This window comes from Solanum pennellii, chromosome 12 (assembly GCF_001406875.1).
Source record: "Solanum pennellii chromosome 12, SPENNV200".
NCBI lineage: Eukaryota > Viridiplantae > Streptophyta > Magnoliopsida > Solanales > Solanaceae > Solanum > Solanum pennellii.
In genome coordinates this window covers 33882808-33907437 of record NC_028648.1, presented here as the reverse complement: position 1 = coordinate 33907437, position 24630 = coordinate 33882808, and the positions used below count along the sequence as shown (strand labels likewise).

At 36.7% G+C, this 24630-nt stretch overlaps 1 pseudogene; it reads left to right on the top strand.

Annotated features, from left to right (window-relative positions):
* Positions 1 to 7124: 7124 nt before the first annotated feature.
* Positions 7125 to 24274, top strand: LOC107006194 (annotated as a pseudogene).
* Positions 24275 to 24630: the final 356 nt, after the last annotated feature.

Here is a 24630-nt window from a genome sequence, read left to right as displayed (position 1 = left end):
CCCTGAAAACAAACCTCTGGCAGTGAGCATTTGCATCAGGATACTAGTTACCACAAAGGTGTGGCCTGTGGGTAGAGGAGGCAAGACAAGTGGCCCATACGAGTCTGCTATATTATCATAACCTCTGTAGTATGCTTGGGGCCGTGGAATGGGATTTTGTCCCCTCTGTTGGTGTTCACCCGGAGCATCGGGTAACAACTGACCATGAACATCAACCGGAGCTGGGATGTTCTGGTTCGGATCCTCATCATTTATTCCCAAATTACGATTCATATTGCGCAGTGTACGCTCTAACTCGTGATCGTAGGGAAACAACGGTTCTCTTCCTCTCCGTGTATTTGGCATACAAGGAGGATAGTTCTGAAAAGAAATCAAAAACAATAAAACAAAGTAAAATCAAGAAAATATCAACTAAACTATAGTAATAAGTTCAAGTTAATCTAAAAGCTATATTCCCCGGCAACGGCGCCAAAATTTGATACGCTCAAACTTACTTCTCAAATAAGAAGTAAAGCGGCTGTGTCAAGTAAATAACCCAACTAGTGAGGTTGGGATCGTTCCCACGAGGAAAATAGTCTAGACTTAACTTCAACCTTTTATTACTATTGTTTGGTCAATGACTTCCTTGGAAAGTAAAACAATAAAAGGGGGGTTTCTATTTCTAAATGAGTGAAAATAACTAACGAAATTGAAAGAGACACTTAACAGCTTTGTATGTTGGAGTTTAATCAGTTAATCAAAGTAACTAGGGTTTACGTGTTCCCCTCAGGTTCATAACTTGATAATTCTAACTATAACAATTCTTTCCTAGTATCTTGCATGCAAAGTGATAAGTTATGTATTTCTAAATCCTTGGTCCGGCATCTAGAAAATCTCACTCCGCACCTTGATCCGGCTACGTGTGTTGCTATCCTAACCCTTATCTTTACCTCATATTAAGCATCGTATTCGATATTTGACTAAGTTATTACCTCGTACCAATCAATACTAGCCTATTAGATAGTATACACTAAATCCATGTTAATAATTCTTTTCCTATTATCTACCTCCTTTGTCCGGCAAGTAGCATTAAGGCGAGTTCTAACGTTGGCCATCCGTTAAAAAGACTTCTAAGCGAAATAATTATTAGTACATGCAAGACATTATTCTAGAATTATTATTTTAGTTAGGTTTTATCTCATTATTTGCCTATGGTTCCCACAACTCTAGTTATGGAGTTTAGTTACTCATAGTCATAATCACAATATTCAAATATATTAAATAAGAATTCATGTACTTACTTCAATGAGAAAGAGTAAAATCCGAAACTTTGACTGATTAATCACCAAAAATCACTTGCAAGAATCTCAAAGTAATCAATGATCAATAATCCAGAGTATAATAATATGATGTTTAATAATACAGTGTCTCACAATCTAAGAGTTTAACCTAACAGAGTCTAACCTCAAAAACGAGGTTTTTCAAACTATTTATAAAAAAATAAAAACCTAATTAAAAAAGGACTCTATTTGCTGGAAATCTGCCAAAACGCGGCTGGGTCGACGACCTCGCGATGGATCGTCGTGGTCACGACGGACCGTCATGGACTACGTCATCCCATACTTATGTAATTTCTTCTGTTGCTCTCTTCATTACCCTCGACGGCAAGTATGATGGACCGTCATAGGCACAACGGTCCGTCGAGGGTCTTCGTTCCAAAACACTTCAACTATTGGAATATGGGTACTGGGATTACTTCTCTGAACTTCATGACGAACCTGCAAGACGGACCGTCGTACCCACGACGGATCGTCACAAGCTTCGTAACCCCACACTTGGTCAGACTTCCCCATCTTCCTTCAGCAGCTGCTCTACGCTGCCACCTACGGACCATCACAAGCACGAAGGACCGTCATAAGCTCCGTAGGTGGTCTCTTCTGCATCTCTTTGCTCAAAATCTCCGCATTTAGCTTTGGACAGATTTCCTGCAAAATAAAAAGAAACTTATATAAAAATTAGCACAAAAAGGCTTTTGGACACACTAAACTTAAGGAAAAAGTATTAATAATACCGTGAAACCACGGTATATCAACGTAAAAGAAGGGGTAAGTAATTATGAAGAGCTAATGTGCTAATATTAGTGACTATGGTGACAACATGATATGAGGCTAATGTAAAAGATGAGAGCAATCTCAAATGAGCCTAATTAAGATTTACAAAAATGTACTCACCTATGAGATTGTAAAGTTAATGAAGAGACTAGTCTCTACGAACACTTTGATGAAAGTATTGACATTAACACACTTAATACTAATGATTAGATGAGAAATCATCTATTGATCTATGATGTCCTCATACTAGAAGCCAGCTTCCATGACGCATCAGTTGAATGTAATGGAACTTTATACTTAGCACCGATAGACTAGCTATGAGCGGTGATGCATTCTTTTGTGAAGTTTGGAGGTTCACGTAACTCTTATGAGATGAGACTATCCGGCAAGTCGGGTATGGGTCTCCTTATATCTCCTAGTCTTTGAACCAATACTGCCAATATAGGGATCTGGCGGAGTTCAATTCCCATGTACGCTAGAATGTTTTGGGTCACTTTCGCTGTTGATTCCACCTCTTTTCGATGTAGGGGAGACATTGTATTTCATGATGCTCACATGATCTATGTCGGTTAAAGTTAAAATTCCTAAAGAATGAATGATCCATCCTCAAATGATGCACATAAATAAATGAATGATACCAAAGGTGTTAGGATAGGATAATCAAGAGGTGAAATAGACTTAAGTAATGACACTAGGTCATTCTTGATCATTGCACAGCGAACCCGATGAAAGAGTTAAGATACATCTTAGGTATAGATGGTGTCTACACTAACTTATGAATGTATGAAGTGAAGTACGTATGAATGAATGAAGCAGACTCTATGTTTTCTAAAGAAGGCTCCCTAGTTTAGGTCCCATATGTTAAGCCCTCATTTTTGGGAAGCCTTGATGTCAAGTCCATAATCCCAAAGTCTCATGGCGTATGAATGAATGATATGAAAGATGTAATATGCTATACACAATATGTTATGTTCTATATGCAATATGTTATGTGCAATTTGTAAGACGTTATGTGTTGTGTGCAATATGATATGTATGATGATGCATGTTACTCTCATGGCATGACTTTCCTTATCCAAATTTAGCAAGTCCACTAACTTTCCTAATCCAAATTTGGCAAGTCTACTAACTTGACTTTCCATAAATCATGTTGTTAGGAAAGAGCTATTCTTAATCATGCATGTCCTTGGTGTGTGATTGCATTTACCCATACTTAGTAAAAGTGTGTACTAATCTCATACAACTCTATATTTTTAGGTGCAGGCACAGGTGGACGCTAGACCTTACAGGTTGACGTTGCAGCTATCCAAACGTGGAGATTTCATTCGGACTTGGTAGGCCTTCATGCATTCGAGGATGTACACCGTTATTATCTACCTTAGATGTAGGCTTTATCTAGTGGAGCATGTTCCACCTAGTGTTTCTTTCCACTTTCATTTCAGACTTTGTATTGGTGTTGTTTTGGCAAGAATATGTTTAATGCAATTATGAACTGTTTCTTTCATTTGATTATCTCTATATTAGCTAGTTAATTTGTGAGCGCCTATGATGTTAAGTTTAAAATTTTTAGCATGAAATAAGAAAACAAAAAGTTCAAATTTTCTGTGAAAATTAATCTAGATGAAATAAGAATGACGTATGTAGGCTTGTCTGCGACCTCTGAGAGGTCAACGATGCCGGTCTTGTCTGGGGTCTATATTTCGATCGTGAGAAAGTTGGTATCAGAGCGCTAGGTTAAATTCTGAGGATAATATGTTCACATCAACCACATTGAGTAGTTTCCAAGTCATGGTAGTGAAGTGCACCACTATCCTGAATTAGAGACTGCATGATGCATAGGAATATTTCCTTTCTTCTGATATTTTCGTGCCTTTCCAAATGTCTGAGTTTCTTGGTGTTATGAGCATGTCTATCATAAATCCTTTTTGTTTTTCCGAAAATTAATATTAGGAGAACAATTGGTCAAAGGAGAGGAGGAGCAGCTACTGGGGCAATCAGGTTCAACCCCAGGCTCCAGTTGAAGGAGTGGCTATGCCGGTATGCTGAGCTGAAGGCATATATGGATCATATGGAACATGCCAGTATGGAGGCCCAGGCCATTACTGACCAGGACAACAGGTAGAATATTCAGAGGGAGAAACCCACCAGTATGCAGTATGGCTGACAAGCTGAGAGACTTTACGAGGATGAATCCTCCTATTTTCACAGGGTTTAAGACTTAAAAGGATCCTCAGGAGTTTGTGGATGAGGTGCATAATATATTTTTGGCTATGGGGGCCACATATACTGAGAAATCAGAGTTGGCTTCCTATCAACTCAAGGATGTTGCACAGACTTGGTGCAAGATTTGGCAAGGTAGCCGAATTTTAGGCGGAGTTCGGTCACTTAGGAGCTGTTTAAGACAACCTTTCTGGAGAGATTATTATCTAGAGAGATGAGGGGAACAAGGTTGAGGAGTTTATCAACATTAAGCAAGGATCCATGACAGTCAGGGAGTATTACCTAATGGTTGTTAAACTGTCCAGGTATGCTACTTCCCTTGTATCTAACAGCTGGGATGAGATGAGCAGGTTCCTCACAGGGATCAACGGAGATTTGAGGAGGAGTGCCGGTCTGCGATGCTCCATGATAACATGGACCTCTCCAGGTTGATGGTGCATGTCCAGTTGGTAGAGGATAGCCGGAAGATGAGAGGCGTTCGTGATGCTAGGAGGCCTAAGCCTCATGATCAGGCAGATCCTAGCAATTGGGGCAACAGGACTAACTTTGGCATCCGTGAGCAACCCAGATTTAAAAAGAGGCAACAGATTTCAGGGAACTCTAACTTTCATAGGAGTACAACACCTAGAGGAGGAAGACCCGAGCCCAAGAAGGGCAATGGAGGTGAGAAGCAGCGTCCCACAAAGGACTGTGCTAAGTGTGGCCGTGCTCACAGTGGAGAGTGCAGACAGAGTACTAATACCTGCTTCGATTGCGGTAAGAGCGGGCACATGGTTAAGGAATGCCTATAGAAAAGAGGTTAGGCTAGAGGTAATGCTCACCCTAGGCCTAATCCACAGGATTCAGCAGCAGCCGTGCCTCCTAAGAGGAACAGGTTCTACGCCCTGAAGGGCAGGGAGGAGCAGGAGAAGTCCACTGATGTGGTCACAGGTATGCTGCAAGTATTCTCAACTTCTGTTTATTCTTTACTTGATCCAGGGTCTACTCTTTCCTTTGTAACTCCTTTGCTTGCTCTCACTTTTGAGATATTGCCTGAAGTTCTGCATGTTCCTATAGTGGTTAGTACACCCTTAGGAGAAAATGTAAGAACTTATAGAGTATACAAGGATTTCCCAATAGTTGAATGTGGTAAGACTAGGTGTGCAGACTTGGTTGAGTTACCAATGCATGATTTTGATATTATTCTTGGCATGGACTGGCTTCATGATTGTTATGATTGCATGTTTGTCTTTATAGGGTTGTGAGATATTATTTCCCTACTGAAGAAGAGCTAGTCTGGGAGGGGTACAACTCGAGTCGTCCTAATCCCTTGATTTCGAACCTTAAATCCAATAAAATGAGGTCCAAGGGGTTATTGTGTCTTCTTTTGAGTGTTAATGCTTTAGATCATGACATTCATTCCATAGACTTAGTGCATGTAGTGAATGAGTTCCAAGATGTATTTCCTGATTATTTTCCTAGAGTTCCTCCCCCTCGAGAGATTCACTTTGGTATCGACTTAGAACCCGATACTAAAAAATTTCAGTTACTCCTTACAGAATGGCTCCAGCTGAACTCAAAGAGTTGAAGCTGGAGTTAAAAGATCTCACTGATAAGGGTTTCATTCCGCCGAGCATGTCCCCTTGGGGCGCTCCAGTGTTGTTTGTGAAAAAGAAAGAAGGAACCCAAAGAATGTGTATTGATTATCGGTAGCTCAACAAAGTCACTATCAAGAATAAATATCTACTTCCCAGAATATATGACTTGTTCGACAAACTCCAGGGTCTAATTTCTTCTCGAAGATTGATCTTCATTTAGGGTACCATCAGCTCAGGGTTAGGGATGGAGATATCCCAAAGCCAGCCTTACGTACCCGTTATGGTCACTATGATTTTCTAGTTATGTCATTTGGCCTCACAAATGCACCTGCAGCATATATGGATCTCATGAACAGGGTCTTCCGTGAATACCTTGACTCTTTCGTCATAGTATTCATTGATGACGTTCTCATCTACTCTAAGACCAAGGAAGATCATGAACATCATTTGAGACTAACCTTGCAGGTACATAGACAACATCAGTTGTATGCCAAATTCAGCAAGTGTGAAATTTGGCTTAGATCAGTGACCTTCCTGGGTCATGTTGTGTCTGACAAAGGTGTGGAGGTAAATCCCCGATAGATTGAAGTTGTTAAGAACTGTCCAAAACCTCTTACTCCCATATATATTCATAGCTTCTTGGGATTTGCTAGTTATTATCGTAGGTTCGTGGAGAGTTTTTCGTCCATTGCTGCTAACTAACATCTTTGACTAAGAAAAAGGCCATGTTTGAATGGACAGAAGCTTGTGAGAAGAGTTTCCAGGAGCTCAAGGATAGACTCACTTAGCCCCGGTGCTTACTTTGCCTAAGTGTGTGAGAATTACACTGTGTATTGTGATGCATCTAGGGTTTGTTTGGGTTCTGTTCTTATGCAGGTTGGTAAGGTGATAGCTTATGTGTCCATACAACGCAAGGTTCATGAAAAGAATTATCCCACTCATAACCTGGAGTTGGTAGTTGTGGTGTTTGCAACTAAATTGTGGAGGCACTACTTGTATGGAGTGCATGTGGATATGTTCACAGAACACAAGATTCTCCAATATGTGTTCACGTAGAGATGCGTTCACATAGACAGAGTTGAATCTACGTCAGGGAGATGGTTGGAGCTGTTGAAGTACTATGACATGAACGTTCACTACCAACCAGGTAAAGTTAATGTTGTAGCTGATGCTTTGAGTAAGATGAGCATAGGAAGTACAACCCACATTGAGGATGGGAAGCAGGAGTAGGTGAAAGATGTACATAGACTGGAGACTGTGTGTGCGGTTAGTTGACTCTACTAGTGGAGGTGTTTCAGTTCAGCCTAGTTTTGAATCATCCTTAGTAGTTGAAGTCAAGGAGGGTCAGCATCTTGATTCTGTGTTGATGGAACTGAAGAACTCAGTGTTGGTTAAGATGAATGAGTCTTTTGCTTTGGGAGATGACGACATACTTAGGTAACAGAATAGATTGTGTGTACCAGATGTGGATGATTTGCGGACCATGATCATTGCAAATACCCATGGTTCCAAATACTCCATACATCCAGGTTCAACCAAGATGTATCATGATCTTAAATAGATCTATTGGTGGGATGGCATGAAGAAGGACATTGCAGATTATGTGGCCAAGTGTCCTAAATGTCAACAGGTTAAGGCAGAACATCTTAAGTATGGCGGTCTTACTCAGATTATTGAGGTCCCGACATGGAAATGGGAGTCCATTAATATGGACTTCGTGGTTGGTCTTCCAAAGACTAGGAGACAGCATGACTCCGTGTGGGTTATTGTAGATAGGATTACTAAGTTTGCCCACTTTATCTGTGTGAAATCTACTTACAGAGCCAAATATTATGCCAAACTCTACATTGATGAGATTGTGAGATGGCATGGGATTCCTTTGCCTATCATTTAAGATAGAGGAGCTCAGTTCACTTCACATTTCTAGAGATCCTTTTAGAAGAGCTTAGACACGCCGGTGAAGCTTAGTACTGCCTTTCATCCTCAGACTGATGGGCAGGCAGAGTGCACCATTCAGACATTGGAGGACATGCTGAGGGCGTATGTGATTGACTTCAACGGTAGTTGGGATGACAATCTGCCTTTGATAGAATTCTCGTATAATAATAGCTATTACTCCAACATTGGGATGGCACCATTAGAGGCACTATATAGTAGGAGGTGTAGGACTCCAGTTGGGCGATTTGAGGTTGGAGAGTTATCTATTTTGGGTCCAGAGATCATTTATGAGGACTTAGAGAAGGTCAATGGTGATTAGGGACCGGTTAGCTACTGCTTACAGTCGGCATAAGTCTTATGCAGACAACAGAAAAATGACCCTTAGAGTTTGATGTTGGTGACCAGGTTTATTTGAAAATAACACCTATAAAGGAGGTGATGAGGTTTGGCAGCAAGGGGAAGTTGTGTCCGAGGTATGTTGGGCCATATGAGATCCTACAGCGTGTGGGAGAGGTGGCCTATGAGTTGGCATTGCCTGCGGAATTAGCTTCTGTTCATCGAGTCTTTAATTTCTCTATGTTAAAGAAGTGCATAGGTGATCCAACATCGATTCTACCTGTTGAAGGTTTGGGGGTTGATGAAAATTTGTCCTATGAGGAGGTACCTGTAGATATTTTAGACAGACAGGTCAAGCGGCTGAGGAACAAGGAGATTTCCATAGTGAAGGTATTGTGGAGGAATAATCTTTTTAAGGATGCTACGTGGGAGGACAAGGCCGATATGAGATCCTGCTACCCCCATCTTCTCAGCTCATGATGTTAGACTTCCTACTCTTAAGTCTAAGTTTTCTTTTATCTCCATTCTTTATTGCTATTTATTGATTGTGTATAGTAACTATGTTATGATCTGACTGGCATTACACAAAATAGTTAGTAGTGTCATTCGGGGATGAATGTTCCTGGGGAGGGGGGGGATAATGTAACAACCCTAAAAATGGATATGCTAAGTAATGCTTAATGTGTCTAGAATGCCTACGATTATAACCATACCTCTGAACCCTTACGACAGCCAATCCAACTAATTGGGGAGTTAGTTGAGCTGTGAAAGGTTTGGTCCAGCCATGTAGGGCTTCCGAATATGAAGATTTACTCGGATGAGTCTTTACCGGACTTTAAAAGGGTAAATATTAAGTTTGGAGGGTCTAGGGGTAAAATGATATTTTTCCAGACTAAGGGTAGTATCGTAATTACCCTAAATATATAATTAATTATTTAATTAATAAAGTGGAGGGGCGTTTTAGGGAGAGAGGTCCAAATTGGCTCATAGAGTGAAGTCTTGCTCCACCCTAGTTCTAAGCTATGTGGAAGCGATGATTTAAATTGGTTTTTTTATTTAAGTTGGTAAAATAATGTAATTAATTAATATTTATTATTTATTGGCTGATTTAAAATAAAAGAGAAATCAGATTTTTAATATTTAACTAAATCTTATTTGACTAAGTCCTAAACTAGACTCCTAAGCCAAAGATAACTCTCTCCTCTCACGTTTATCTTTGAACACACGTTCAATCTCTCTTCTCTTTCACGTTCTGTCTTCCTAAATAAATTCAAGAACAGAAAGATAAACCAAGTTCTTCATACTTGAATAACTCACCACGAAAGATAAAAACAAACAACCAAATCAATCACGTAGGCAAAGAGAAGGTTGTCCGTCGACTTTGGTGTTAAAATTTTGGTGTTGGACGTGTGTTTGGAGGAGTTCTTTTGGCAGCAAGTCGAGGTTTGAATGTGAAAAAGGTATGAGTTCTCTTCTCTCTTGGTCCCTTTCCCAAGAGACCCCTTAAGGTTCAGTATATTTCGTCCGAAAACTAGGGTTGTTTCCCCGTTACATGTCCCTGTCACTAGCTCTCATTGAATCATAGGTTTGTTATGTTTGCTGGTAGAGAACTGGGGATACAACGTGTTTTCATGATTCTTATGTGTATAGATGTATGTTTGGAATTACGTGACTTATGTTGATGTTTTCCGAAAATGTAACTACGTGCGTTTGGGTGTGTTGCCGTGGCTATTGGTCACCGTTTATAAATTGAAATGGCATGTTAGTTCTTTTGATTTCATGTACACATGTTATTTGAATCGTGATGTTCATATGATATGAAATGTGGCTGATTTGAGTGATAATCTCTTGGCTAAACGAATCCGTAAAAATGCACCAAAACTTTCTAAATGCACTATGAAATTCCGCTAAGAGCTAACGTCTAATGGAATGGAAAAGAAGCTGAAAATGTAACTCAAATTTCCAGCACCTTGTTGATTAATTTCAGCAAATTTAAGTTGTTTAATATGTCATGAAAAGTGAAGAAAAACAAGTGAGATCACTGAGGGTCGAACCCGTAACCTCACCAAGTTAAAAGTTGTGAAAATAAAGAAGCAAAAACAATGTGGTAAGGGGGAATCGAACCGTTCTCCTGGCTGGAAAAAAAAGTATGAAAATGAGAAATGAGAGGAGTGGAATTTGAACCCACAACTTCTCGGTTAAGCTGAAGGAAAAATGAAAAGAGAATAAGTGTGAGACGTGGGAATCGAAACCACGACCTACAGGCGGAAAAGGAGAATTAAAAGAAAAATAAAGTGAGGTTATGGGGGTTCGATCCCTGAACCTCTTGGTCAACTCAAAAAAGTCATAGAAAAAGAAATTAAAATAAAAGGGGCTGTGGGGGTTCGATCCCACAACCCCACTGCCAAGAAAGAGAAAATTTAAAGAAAAGAAATTAAAAGAAAATGAAGGTGTTGGGGCTTTATCTTAGGTCCTCAAGCCGTGTGGACCAAAATGAAATAAATGAAAAATATAAGTGTTTTTCAAGGGATTCGGAACCAGGTTCCCTTGCCCAAATTTCGTGTTGATACATAAGTCATACGTGAATTAAATGTTCAAGTATAATGCTGCCTACATATATCGGAATCGAGATCTTGGCATACATACAAGTTGCATACCACATAATCTTAGGAAGATGTGAATAACTTAAACGAATTATGATTGAAGCCTCATGGCTTGTATGTATAGACCCATAAGTCTAGCATACGTTAGAAGTAAGTGAACCTAAGATGTATGTAATGAAATGATGAAGCCTTAGAAGGGTTAAGTAAGAGTGTGAAACACACTAAATGTCCAAGTGCATTGGCATATGATGAAATTAACATTCACGTAAAAAGGGGTGAGTAATTATGAATAGCAAATGTGATAATACTAATGATTGTGGTGACAACATTATATGAGGCTAACATAAAAGATGAGAGCAACCTCAAATGAGCCTAAGTAAGTGTTACCAAATTGTACTCACCTATGAGAGTGTAAAGTTAATGAAGAGACTAGTCTCGATGAACAGTCTAATGAAAGTATTGAGATTAACACACTTAATAAGAATGATGAGATGAGAAATCATCTATTGAGCTATGATGTCCTCATACTAGAAGCCAGCTTCCATGACGTATGAGTTGAATGTAATTGAACTTTATACTTAGCACCGATAGACTAGCTCTGAGCGGTGATGCCTTCATCCGGGAAGGGGGGAGGTTCATGTAACTCTCATGAAATAAGACTGTCCGGCATGCCGGGTATGGGTCTCCTTATATCTCCTAGTCTTCGAACCTATACTGCCAATATGAGGATCTGGCGGAGTTCAATTCCCATATACGCTAGCATGTTTTGCGTCACTTTGGCCGGTGATTCCACCTCTTTTCGGTGTGGGGGAGACACTGGATTTCATGATGCTCACATGATCTATGTCGGTTAAAGTTAAAGTTCCCAAAGAATAAATGTGATGCACATAAACAAATGAATGATACCAAAGGTGTTAGGATAGGATAATGAAGAGGTGATCTAGACTTAAGTAATGACACTAGGTCATTCTTGATCATTGCACAGCGAACCTGATGACAGTGTTAAACTACAACTTAGGTATAGCTGGTGTAGACACTAGCTTATGAATGTATGCAGTGAAATATGTATGAATGAATGAAACAGACTCTGTGTTTGCTAAAAAAGGCTCCCTAGTTGATATCCCATATGTTGAGCCCTCTTTTTTTTGAAGTCTTGATGTCAAGTCCATGATCATAAAGTCTTTTGGCGTATGAATGAATGATATGAAAGATGTAATGTGCTATATGCAATATGTTATGTGCTATATGTAAGATGTTATGTGTTGTGTGCAATATGATACGTATGATGATGCATGTTATTCTCATGGCATGAATTTTCTAATCCAAATTTGGCAAGTCCACTGACTTTACTAAACCAAATTTGGCAAGTCTACTGACTTGACTTTCCATAAATCATGTTGTTACGAAAGATCTATTCTTACTCATGCATGTCCTTGATGTGTGCTTGCATATACCAATACTTAGTACAAGTGTGTAATAATCCCATACACCCTTATATTTTTAGGTGCAGGCACACGTGGACGCTAGACCTTACAGGTTGACATTGCAGCTATCCGAACGTGGAGCATTCATTCGGAGTTGGTAGGCCGTCATGCATTCTAGGATGTCTACCGTTATTATCTAACTTAGATGTAGGCTTTATCTAGTGGAGCATGTTCCACTAGTGTTTTATTCCACTTGCATATCAGACTTTGTACTGGTGCCGTTGTGGCAAGAATACGTTTAATGCAATTATGAACTGTTTCTTTCATTTGATCATCTCTATATTAGATGGTTGATTTGTGAACGCATATGATGTTATGCTTAAAATGTTTAGCATGAAATAAGTAAACAAAAATTTTAAATTTTCCGCTAAAATTAACATAGATAAAGGAAGAATGACGTATGTAGGCTTGTCTGCGACCTCTGAGAGGTCAACGACGTCGGTCTTGTTTGGGCGCTAGATTTCAGTCGTTATATTGAACAGAAGGTGTATTAATGTATCAAGGTAGTTTGTTTGTACCAAGGGTGGATGAACTTCAAGATAGAATTATGGTGCAAACTCATATCTCTAGATATTTTATCTATCCGGGTTCCATAAAGATGTACCATGACATGAGAGAAGTCTATTAGTGGAGTAGTATGAAGAAGGGCATTGCAAAATTTGTTGCTAAGCGTTCGAATTGCCAGCAAGTGGAACTAGAATACCAAAGGCCCGATGGTAGGGCTCAGAATAAAGAGATTCTAGAATGAAAGTGGGAGATGATTAATATAGATTTCACCACAAGTTTTCCAAGGTCTTGCAGGCAACATAATTCGATATGGGTGATTTTTGATAGAATCTCTAAGTCAACCCACTTTTTACCAGTAAAGTCTACCCATTCAGCAGAGGATTATGTGAGGTTATATATTCATAGGGTGGTAAGAGGTCATGGAGTCTCTGGTTCGATTAAATCAGCTAGAGATGCACAATTTAGTGCACATGATTTTGAAGTCGTTCAAGAGAGGTTGAAAATGGCGCAGAGTTTTCAGAAATCCTACACTTATGTTAGGAAAATGGAGTTAGAGTTTGAAGTAAAAGATTGGTATACTTGAAATTTTTACCCATTAAAGGTGTTATGATGTTTGGTAAGAAAGGAAAGCTTTGTCCTCGATATATTGACCCTTATAGAATATCAAGAGGGGTGGGTAATGTAGCTTATGAGTTGGATATATCACAAGAGTTAGTCGTGGTTCATTCGGTGTTGAACATATTTATGTTGAAGAACTGCATGGGCGATCCTTAATTGAACATACCAACCGAGGATATGGAATCAAAGATAGCCTATCTTATGAAGAGATTCAAGTTCAGATTCTAGATCACCAAGTTCACAAGTTGAGGACTAAGGAAGTAGCATCAGTCAAAGTTCTTTGGAAGAACCATTTAATTGAAGAAGCTACTTGGGAAGATTAGGAGGATATGAAGAAAAGATATCCACATATTTTCGAATTCGAAGAAACTCCATACCAAGGTACTAATTCTCTTCTTTGTACTCTTTAACTTATGAGATTGCATGTTGTATTTGCATTGCTTGTTGAGTGATTGAGATATATGTTAGATGTTAAATCCTTATCCTACTAAGACTAAGATCATTTGAGTACGAATGTTTCCAAGGGGGAGATATTGTAACACCCAGTAATTAGAATGAATTAGAAAGAAGTTATAGATTGGAAATAGTCATTTTTTCGAATGTAAAAATCTGGAAATTTGTTAAGTGTGTTAAAATTGAGTTTTTGTCAACTTCAAATGATTATAAATTCTAAGGATGATTTAGGTGTGTTTCTAGATATGGTACGAGAGATCTTGGAATTATATTTCGAACGCCGCTGAGTTTTCGCGATTGCGAGTTTGTATGAGTGAGATATGACCGTTGGAAGTTGGGCTGTTTAAATAAGGAAATGTCCAATCCAGATTTTTAATGTGTGTTTTTTTCTTTTCCATACCCTATTACTTTATTTTGTTTTTAGTGAATTAATTAAGGGTCAAAACTTATTTGTTTCAGTTTGCACAATTGGAAATTTATGCTAGGGTTCTAAAGAGAAGGACATGAGAGAAATGATTAGAGAAAAGTAAGATTCTTCATGTCGTAAGGAATTGATTGTGGACTTCTTAATGGATTTGATCCTACAAGGTATGTGAGTCTTTTATATCGTTGGGCTCATTCACCCACACGCCAATCACGATTATTTCAGCGATGTTCGTTCAAGAAGTTAAAAATTGATGAATCTTGAACGTTGTTCTTGAAATTGGCCTTCGTTCATGAGTTAGGTTGAGATTGAGGAATTTCTTGAGGTTAATATTTTGTTTTATTGAATTGCATTCATCTGAATCTAAAGGGAATTTTAGAAAAAGAACGGAGTTGAAGCGAATTGGGGTCAGAAAACGAAGAAGGAGCAAGTCAAGCTAATCTGGATACCAGGTCCGCATGCAGACCTATTATGAGGATTTGCAGAAAAAAAATTGGATCGCGAAGTGGTCACAGATAGGTCTGCCTCAAAAGTTATCTCGCAACCTAATATTAATTCATATTCACGTCGCGGAGTAGGTATCCATCATTGATTTTTTGATTGTTTCTCATGATTAACTATATAAAATCACTCCTAAAAATCATGAGATATTTCCTATAACAAATCTTAATCCTTGAATCCATAATTCAATCCAAAGATTAGTTAAGAGTCAAGTCGAGAGAAATTAAGAGCCAAGTCAAGAGAATTTCTTAGAGTCTTCCAAAAGTCTTTTACAAATGATTGAACTTTGTTTTAAAACTTGAGTTTTGAGTTTAGTAAAGAGTAAAGTTGAAGTTCATTTCATCAAAAGTATATGGGGACTATGCATTTCGAAAGATTTGAATATATTTTCACATTTAAACAAGTAAGGAAACTTTGATTTCCAAAAGAACCTTGAGCCTTTGAGATAGTTTTTCAGTAAAGAGCCTTTGACCTTGTTTTTCGATAAAGAGTAAATGCTTTCACAATTAAGAAAGAGAGGAAACATTGATTTCCAAGATAACCTTTGAGCTATGTTTTTGAGTAATTATTTCAAATCACAGAAAGAATTATGTTTTTTAAACATATGAGCTAGTATCATATTTTGGGAGTAGTATTGAGCACTGATATGGAGTAGAGTTCAAACAACTCACATCCCCCATAAACCTTGTAGACATCATGGCTACAAAAGTGGCATACTTTTTAGATTATTCCTTAGTGAATTTTAGTAAAGACTAGTGGATCCATTTAGTATTTCAATTTTTGTACTCATGGCAATGTATAGGAAGACCCTGGCAGCGTGAGGCAAAATGTTGTATCATCATTGTAGCTCTTAAGTTATGGTTGTCTGTTAGAGAAACTCACACATTAGTATTTTATATTTTTATATACATTAGAGGTGTTTTTATTTTCATATACAAACAAAGGTCATATTGTATCTTTGCATACATACAAAATTATTATTGTATATCTAAATACACCAAGTTTAAAACTATATTTTAAAGCCGTTCATTATACTGCATATATTTACACTACTTAATATTGCAATCAATTTAGCTATGTTGAATTGAGTTGATCTAGGTAAGGTCTTCAGTTCCTTTCAAGCTTATGTATTTTTTAGCAATCTTACTCGCATACTCTTACATACAATGTACTAATGTCAGTTGTCATGCGTCGTCTTATGATGCAGACGTAGATAACAAAGATCAACATCCAACGTTTCGTTGAGCACTCAGAGTTTAGTGGTGAGCCTCCTTGATTTCTGGAGGATCCCTTTTATTGCTTTCAGTATTCTAGTTCTTTAGGATGTCATGGGTATTGCCACTACATCCATCTCAGCTATTAGAGGCTTCATAGATAAACAATCAGATAGTTCATTTGTCTTTAATTTGTTATTGACTTATGTTCAGATTTGAATTGCCACTTTGACTAAGTTAAATGTTTATTTTAAAACATTATGAGTTAAGTTTGAGACAGTTAGTTATCTATCATTTGAGCTCTTTTCTTAATGCTTTAAATCTTCTGTTGAGTAAGTAAGATAGTCCAAGGGTTTGCTTGGGGCCAAATATGGTTCTTGAGTGCCATCCATGCCCAGGGTGTAGGCTTAGGGTGTGACATGACATGCAATCTTTCCAATCCAATCTAAGTATAGTCCATCGAAAAGTATCATTCAATAATCAATTCAAACTATGTTTCATTAGGATAACTCTTAATCTTTGATTCAATTAGGTGAGAAGACCTTTCAACCTTAGAACCCTTTATTATGTGAGAAAAAGTTTCACATCATGCATTTATGTTTTTCTTGATAAAACCTTTAAACAACTCAACAACAACATCATAATTGGTACTTCACTCTCAAAGCATTCTTAAAACATTTGCACAGCTTTCATAATAACATGCAAAATTCCATAATTTACCTTTCAAGGTTTAGGACCTACTTTCAATCATTAACATTCAGAAAACATGGTTTAAATATGGATTTAACCATAGATTCATGTAATTCTATGAACACATGCTTATTTAATAAAACTCTTCCTTTCATAATCAATATCTTACATCACATGATCATAACTTTAATACATGGGGGGAAACATGGGTTCATAGGGGAATCATCACAAAATCATAGTATAAGAGATCATATTTCAATCATTTAAATCAATAATTAAGAGTACCTATGACAATTGAAGAAAAACCTAACTCAACTATGGAATTTTAACTTTAGAGGAATTTGGGAACTCGATGAATTTAAGGAATAAATGGACGAAAACTATAATACCTTGAAGCCAATTACTAATCTTCAATTGAGGAATTGAAACATGATCTTGATCCTAGCTTGAACCCTTTCTTCTTCTTCAAGTTCTAGAGACAGAATTATTTTAGAGAGGAAGAACTTGATTTCTTTTGGTGAGTATGACAAAATGATTTCTATTGGGAAATTTAGGGATTCAAAATACTTATATAGCCTAGTGAAGGGTGAAACGATGTAGTAATAATATAATACAATTAGGAAAACACCCAACTGCCTCTAGACTAGCTATAAACCCACTATATTCACTTCCATGAAAACAGACCGTGGTAAGAATGATGGGCGTCCTGCACGAGCGTCGTTCGTGTTCAGAACCCTCTTTTTGGGAAAGTAAACCACGGGCCCCAACCAAAAACCATGGACTGACAAATGGTCCGTTGGTCAGGCCATGGTCCAAGCCTATGAAGAAGTTTGAGGGTGACCAATCTGCGAACCATTCTACGGTCTGTGGCCCCAATCATGGGTCGTGGTTGATTTATGTTGCTTCCCCTGCAATTTCCTTGAAATATGCCTTATTACCCTTTTTTTCTAATTGGGGCTGTTCAAATAGATTCTCAACAAAATATAGAACTCCTCTTACAAAAAAATAAGGGACCAAATTTCCAACAACTTTTTGAAGAATCTTACAAGTAGCTCCGCAAATATCTTCCCAACAATATTATTATTATATATACTAGTTGCTTCCTAAAGTAGCTTTAACTACAGAGTCACCTATAATAACTTTATAAGAAATTAATTACAAAGTACCCTGCAAGTAGCTTTCGAAAGTAGGTTGATTGCAGAATGAATTATAATTGACATTACAAGCAACTTACTAAAACAACTTAATGACACAGTAGCCTGCAGAGCATCCTAAAATAACTTAATTATAATGTAACTTAGGATTACCATTATAAGCAGCTTTTAGAGTATTTAGTGAGTAGTTTCCTAAAATAAAGAAATTCCAGAGTAACCTACGATGAGCATTAGATATAACTTTCTAAAGCAACTTAATTATAAAGTAGTCTATGAGTAGCTTAATTATACAGTAACCTACGATAAGTAATATAAACACTTTTCTTAAGCAGTTGAATCATTGAGTAATTTGAGAGTAACTTCATGCAACATCTTAATTATAGAGTTTCATGTACATTAGTTTCCTAAAGTAGCTTAATTATAGAGTAACCTACGATGAACATTATAAATAACTTTTTAAAGCATCTAAATCATATAGTAGTCTATGAGTAGCTTCCTAACGCATCTTAATTACACAGTAGCCTGCAATTAGCTTAATTACATAGTCCTATCATGAGCATTATAAGCAACTGACTAAAGCATCTTAATCACAGAGTAGTCTGCAAGTAGATTCTTGAAACAACTTAATTGTAGAGTAGCCAACAAGTAGCTTCCTAAAGTAGCTTAATTATAGAGTAATCTGCGAGTGACATTATGGGAAACTTTCTAAAGTAACTTAATTACAAATTAACCTCCAAAAGTAGTTTATTATAGATTAACATGCAATTAGCATTAGATGAATCATTTTAGAGCAACCCACTTTCTAAAATTAATTTAATTACAGAGTAACCTTAAATTAGCACTATAAGCAACTTTCTAAAGCATCTCATATTATATAGTAGCATGTATGTATCTTAATTACATCGTAACTTGAAAGTTAATTCAACTATCTATTTTTTGGTATGTCATGGGACACCTAATTAATTTTGTGGTAAGAGTTATGATAAATTGAAGTTGACCCAACTACATTTGCCCCCTAACTGTCTGTTAATTTCCACCTACGGACCGTAGATCGAACGATGGTCCGTGCTGGTAAATCGTGGTTCATATCAGAGAGTGGGTAAATGAGGTATTGATCCAAAGGTGCAGACTACACACCGTAGTCTAATCTACAAACCGTAGGTCCGTCCGTCGTTCGACACTTGGTCAAATTTTCTTGGGCTGAGATTTTGGGGGTTTCTGACTCTATCGACTAATGTGCAGGACGGACCGTGGGTCAGGCTACAGTCCATCGATGGCTACACTTGATTGCACCTACAAATTTTACCAAAAATTGGTGTTTTGTCTGTTTTGGATACGAGGTGTTACAGTACATCAATTTTATACTAGTCTCTATATATATAAATTATATTTTTTTGAAAGATGAACACAAATTTGACCAGCTATTAGTGTCATAACCCAAAAATGAATTTATGAAGCAAAGCCCATGTACATTTTAAACAACAGAGTGAAAGCTTAACCAAAAAAAGAAAGAGTAGAGTATCAACACTCTATTTTTATCTCTATATAAAGCATTGGAAGAGGTTTTTTTCTCTCTCTAGTATGTGCTTAGGGTAACACATCTTGTTAACCCTGATTCTTGCAAATCTATCAAGGGTTCCAAAAAGAATGATTTCCGTGATGAGACTAGACCAGGGTATCATTTTCTTACCTGTTTTATGAGCTTTTGTTCTTGAATTTTATTGAATTGTATATCTGATTTTTTAAACTTTTTTGATGATTTTTTTGTTGTTTTTGTTGTTGTTGTTGTTAGAAGTTGGGATGTAGGTGTATATTTTTCCCTAGCGTTTGAGGGTTTTTTTTTTTGTTTTTTTTCGAGTTGGAATTTAGGGTGTGCTTTTATACGATTGAAGCATTTTTTTTTGTTCTAAGAAGTTGGGATTTAGTAATGGGGTGGGTGGGGTTTTTTCTATCAAGTGAAATTTTTTTTTTTTTTGAAGATTTTAGAAGTTGAGATTTAGGTCTATGTATTTTTCCATCCATTGATGCTTCTTTTTCTTTTTTGCTGTTTTTAGAAGTTGTGATTAGGGTTATGTGTTCTTACATCAATTAAAACATTTTTTTCGGCTTGTTTAGAAGGTTGGGCTCGGGGGAAGGGTGTTTTTCCAGCAATTGAATCATTTTGTTTTTCTATTTTTAGAAGTTGGGATTTAGGTCTATGTGTTTTTCCAACCATTGAAGTTTTTTATTTTGTTGATTTTTTAATAGAAGTTGGGATTAGGGGTATGTTCCACCCTTTGAAGTATTTTTTTGTTGTTATTTTAAAATGTCGGGATATAGGGGTATGTATTTTTCCAACAATTGAAGCATTTTTTTGCTGTTTTTAGAAGTTGAGATTTCGGTTTATGTGTTCTTTTAGCTATTGAAACACTTTTTGTTGTGTTTTTTGATGTTGGGATATAGGTGTGTGTGTTTTTTCAACAATGAAGAATTTTTTTGCTGTTTTTGGAAGTTGGAAATTAGGGGTGTTTTTTTCCCCAAAAATTGAATAATGTGTTTTTGTTCTTTTTAGAAGTTCGGATATAGAGAGAGTGTTTTAAAAAAAAATGAAAGCTTCTTCTGCTGTTTTGAGAACATGGGATTTAGGGTGTTTCTTTTACCAATATTTTTTAGAAATATTTTATTTTTCTTACAGATCTTCATATAACTAGAACTAACGAAATATAGCTTCTACAAATTATTTCCCCCGAAAGCTTTGTAATTGAGAGGATTTATGAGCATATCTTTAATGTTTATTAAATTATACGTAATTGTAGATTTTTGAAGCATTTGTTTTGCTGTTTTTACAAGTTGAGATTTAATGGTGCTTCTTATTTTAATATCTTTTGTTCAAAATAAATTATTTTAACTCACAAATTAGGTCTCAATCATTTGTAAAATAACTAGAAACTAACCATTCATAACTTCTATAAACTATTTCCCCAGTATGTTTGTAATCGAAAATATTTGTGAGTATTTTAAGAATCGAAGAAGATTTTTTTAGATGAAAACAAGAAGCTCATGAGCACTTCTTGAATTTCAAAATTTCATTTTATAAAAAAAAATATGATTTTGTTAAAACAAAGTTATCTTTTCTACAAAAATATATGCACAAATTGTAATGTCTAGGGCTTTTTTTCTACTCTCGATATTAGTTTTTGAGCATATTTTTACTTCATCAAATTAAGTGTAGTTGTTGGCTTCATCCTGCATCTGATTTTCAAAGCCTATTTGGGGATTCTCTTTCTGCTAAGTTTTTTTTTTAGAAGTTAGGATTGGGGACGATGTTCTATTTTTCTAATATATATTTTTCAAATATATTATGTTTTTGATCACTTAAATGTTCAAAAAAAAATAGAACTATGCAAATATTTTTCACCTTCTTCAAATGGAAGATAATTTTTAGACCAAAAGATGATACAACACTTGTAATTTCAATGTTTGGCTTCAAAAGTACGAAGAAAACATTATTTTTCTAGAGCAAGTTCAGCTTTTTGCAAAAATATTTGCACAATTTGTGTTCTCTAGGTGCTCTCTTGTTCTTCTCTTGAAAAAGTTATTTTCTTTGTGATTGTGATGTGTGTTAATTTTGGGTTTTTGTTCTCTCTATGCAATAGAAAAATATTCATCGGAGGTCTGACAAAAGAGACAACTTTAGGTTAGTTTTTAAACCCTGCTACATGTTTATATATTGTTAATTTGTCATTATTGATGTGGTTTGTGTTTTTTAATTAGGAAAAGGGTCAAATATATCCCTGTTCTATAGGAAATAGTTCATATATGCCCTTCGTTATATTTTTGGGCCAAATATGCCTCTCCCCTCATACTTTTGGCCAAATATACCCTGATTTTAATGGAAGGACGCTTGCCAGCATAGAAATCAAATAACCCACCTCCAATTTTTAATACCCAATTCCGTTTAGAAACCCACCCATTTAAATACCCAATTTGAACCAAACCAATTTCATAATTATCTTCTCTTATCTAAAGCTTCTATTAAAATAAATATTCAACTACGAAAGGTCCAGCACACAGTTTTGTCACTTATATAGTTCTTGCTCGTTGTGATGATAAAATTCATCCACAAGCATTCCTTAATCTTTGTTGTCCTAATATTCTAACATTGCTAATTTGTTGGTCTGTTGAACACCCATGAAAACAAACAACAATTCCAACTAAACATCATAACACATTTAAGTTAACTTTCTCGTGTTGTCCATTATGTTAATCAATAGTGACCCACTTCTTGAACAGTATTAAGTATATGCTAAATCAAACTTAAAATTTTGAATTCTAACTTACAACAATTATCAACTATTTTAATATTTTAAGAGATGAAATAACTTCAAAGGCAGTAGGTTCTGCCAGAAATATTTTTGGTGAAAAAAAGACCCGCCATATTCTGTTCTTGAAGTTTCTGTAGTTATTAAGGGTTTTGATTTTAACGAAAATTTCAAGTGGAGAAGATGACTATGAAAAAGGGTTGGAAATAGGTTAAATGGGTGGGTTTCTAAAGGGAACTGGGTATTTAAACCTGGGGGTGAGTTATTTGATTCCTATGTTGACAAGTGTCCTTCCGTTAAAATCAGGGGTATATTTGGTCCAAAGTATAACGGAATGGGTATATTAGACCCAAAAGTATAACGAAGGGCATATATAAACTATTTCCTATAGTACAAGGGTATATTTGATCCTTTACCATTTTTAGTTTTATTATTCCTTGTTGGTTGGACATTCTAAAGATTCTAATTGTTCTTCTAATGTGGGTTTGTAGAGCAATTTGTGAAGTACTTTGAGAAGTATGGTGCGATTGGGTTTACTTGTGTTGATCCCTCTGTCGTTGACACTATTATTGCTGAAACTCATGACATCAATGACAAACAAGTGAGTGGTTTAGCTTCACTCTCAATGTATATACTAATTCTATATTTGACTATTATCAAATAGGGTTGGAGAAAGGAAAACTTAGAAATTTTATGCATGTTTGTCATTCTTTTTGTGGTTGTGTCTAACGAATCATCAATTTATATTTACTCATAAAACTCTTTCGCAATAATGAGTTAGATCGATATTGTATATTTTTACTGTTGCTTAAAGTATTCCTCGTATTGTGAGATTTCTAGCAGAACCCATATTGTGGGTGATGTATATCTCTAGTCCAAGCATATATTTTTTAGTAAAAAACTATTGTAAGGTGGCAAGCATTTTGGCTTTGAGACTTACTAGATTATATTTGAACAGATTGAGATCAAGAGAACCATTCGTGAAGGATCTTCTGAATCAAAGGATTTGAGAACAAAAAGGGTTTTTGTTGGGGGCATTCCTACTGTTATGGATGACGGTGAAACATTACATGTTTTTCTTTTTTCAAGAAATTTTACAAGTATCATGTGTTTTATACTGTAGTTTTGTTCCAAATTTTATCTAGTTTCTCAAGTATTTAATTGTTATTCTTTTTATTCGTGGTTAGATGAATTCAAGGGTTTCTTCTCCAAGTATGGGAAGGTGAGAGATTGTGAGATCATACGGACCATGTGTCTAAGCGGTCTCGAGGCTTTGGATTTATTGAGTTTTATGAGGAAGAAGTAGTTGATAATTTATTGTCTCGATGAACTACGTTGATATGTTTGGTAACCAGGCGATTTTTATCCAATAGTTGTCCAAGATGTTTGATGTGTTGGATGTAATTGTCTTTGAAATAGTGAATGGTAATTATTTTTCTTTGTTTTTATGCTAAAATATTCAATATTATTTGTTCAACTTTTCGTACAATGCCTCTCACGTGACGTGGTTTAAGATAAGTAGCATTCATTTAATATACTTCTTTCAGGGCTCAGTTGTGTCAGGCTATTGCACATGTAATCTTCTAGGTTAACATGCTTATTTATTGTAGGTTTATATCTAGAAGGCAGAACCAAAGAAGCCATCACGCCCAGCATCTGGTCCTGCATATGGTAATGAATCTAGGGGACGTGCATATCATGATATTTATGATGGAGGCTTTTGCAATTCCTATAACAACTTTGGCAATGGTTGGGGTTTTGTCCTTGCTCCGTATAGGTCTTCTAGAGGTATGAGTTACACGTTTTGTGAGTATGGATATGGTGATGGTGAATCTTGTGGTAGATAAAGAGACTTTGGTGCTAGTGAATTTGGTAGCTATCGAGGAGATCCCTCAATGGGTTATCCTAGTCGCTATGGCTCTTATGGCAGTGGCTATGGTACTGGAGGTGCTGGAGGATCTTGTGGCGGTGGAATAATGGGTGCATATGGCCATGGAGGTGGTTATGGGGGTTATGGTGGGGCTGTCTCTTGTGCTGGTTATGAATATGGACCAAGCGCTTGTTATGAATTTGTCCCTAGCGTCGGTTATGGTGGACTAGGAGGTGTATATGGAAGTGGACAGGCTATGGTGGCAGCTGCTGCTACAACCCCTGTGGCAGGTAGATTTTCCTAAGCATTTTCTAGGTTTTGCATTCAAGTGCTCTTTTGCTCAGAGTTGAATACATATGGGAGCGCTAGCAAGGAGTCAACATCTAGAAGATGTGGAGGACCGTAGTCTTTTTCCGCTTTTACCATTGTGGACCCATAGTCAAATGTTCTCTTTTCCTAAACTATGAATTATCTAGAACCCAACTTTGGAGTTCTTTAATGATTCTTTTGTAATACTGGTTTCCTGGATGTCTGATACTCAAACTCGTATAACTTATCTAGTAAATTCTTTATAAGGTACATTCTTGGGCTTTTTGACTTCCTTCAGACTATGGTGTGTACTTGTTAGTGATCTGTGGGGCTTGCTAGGA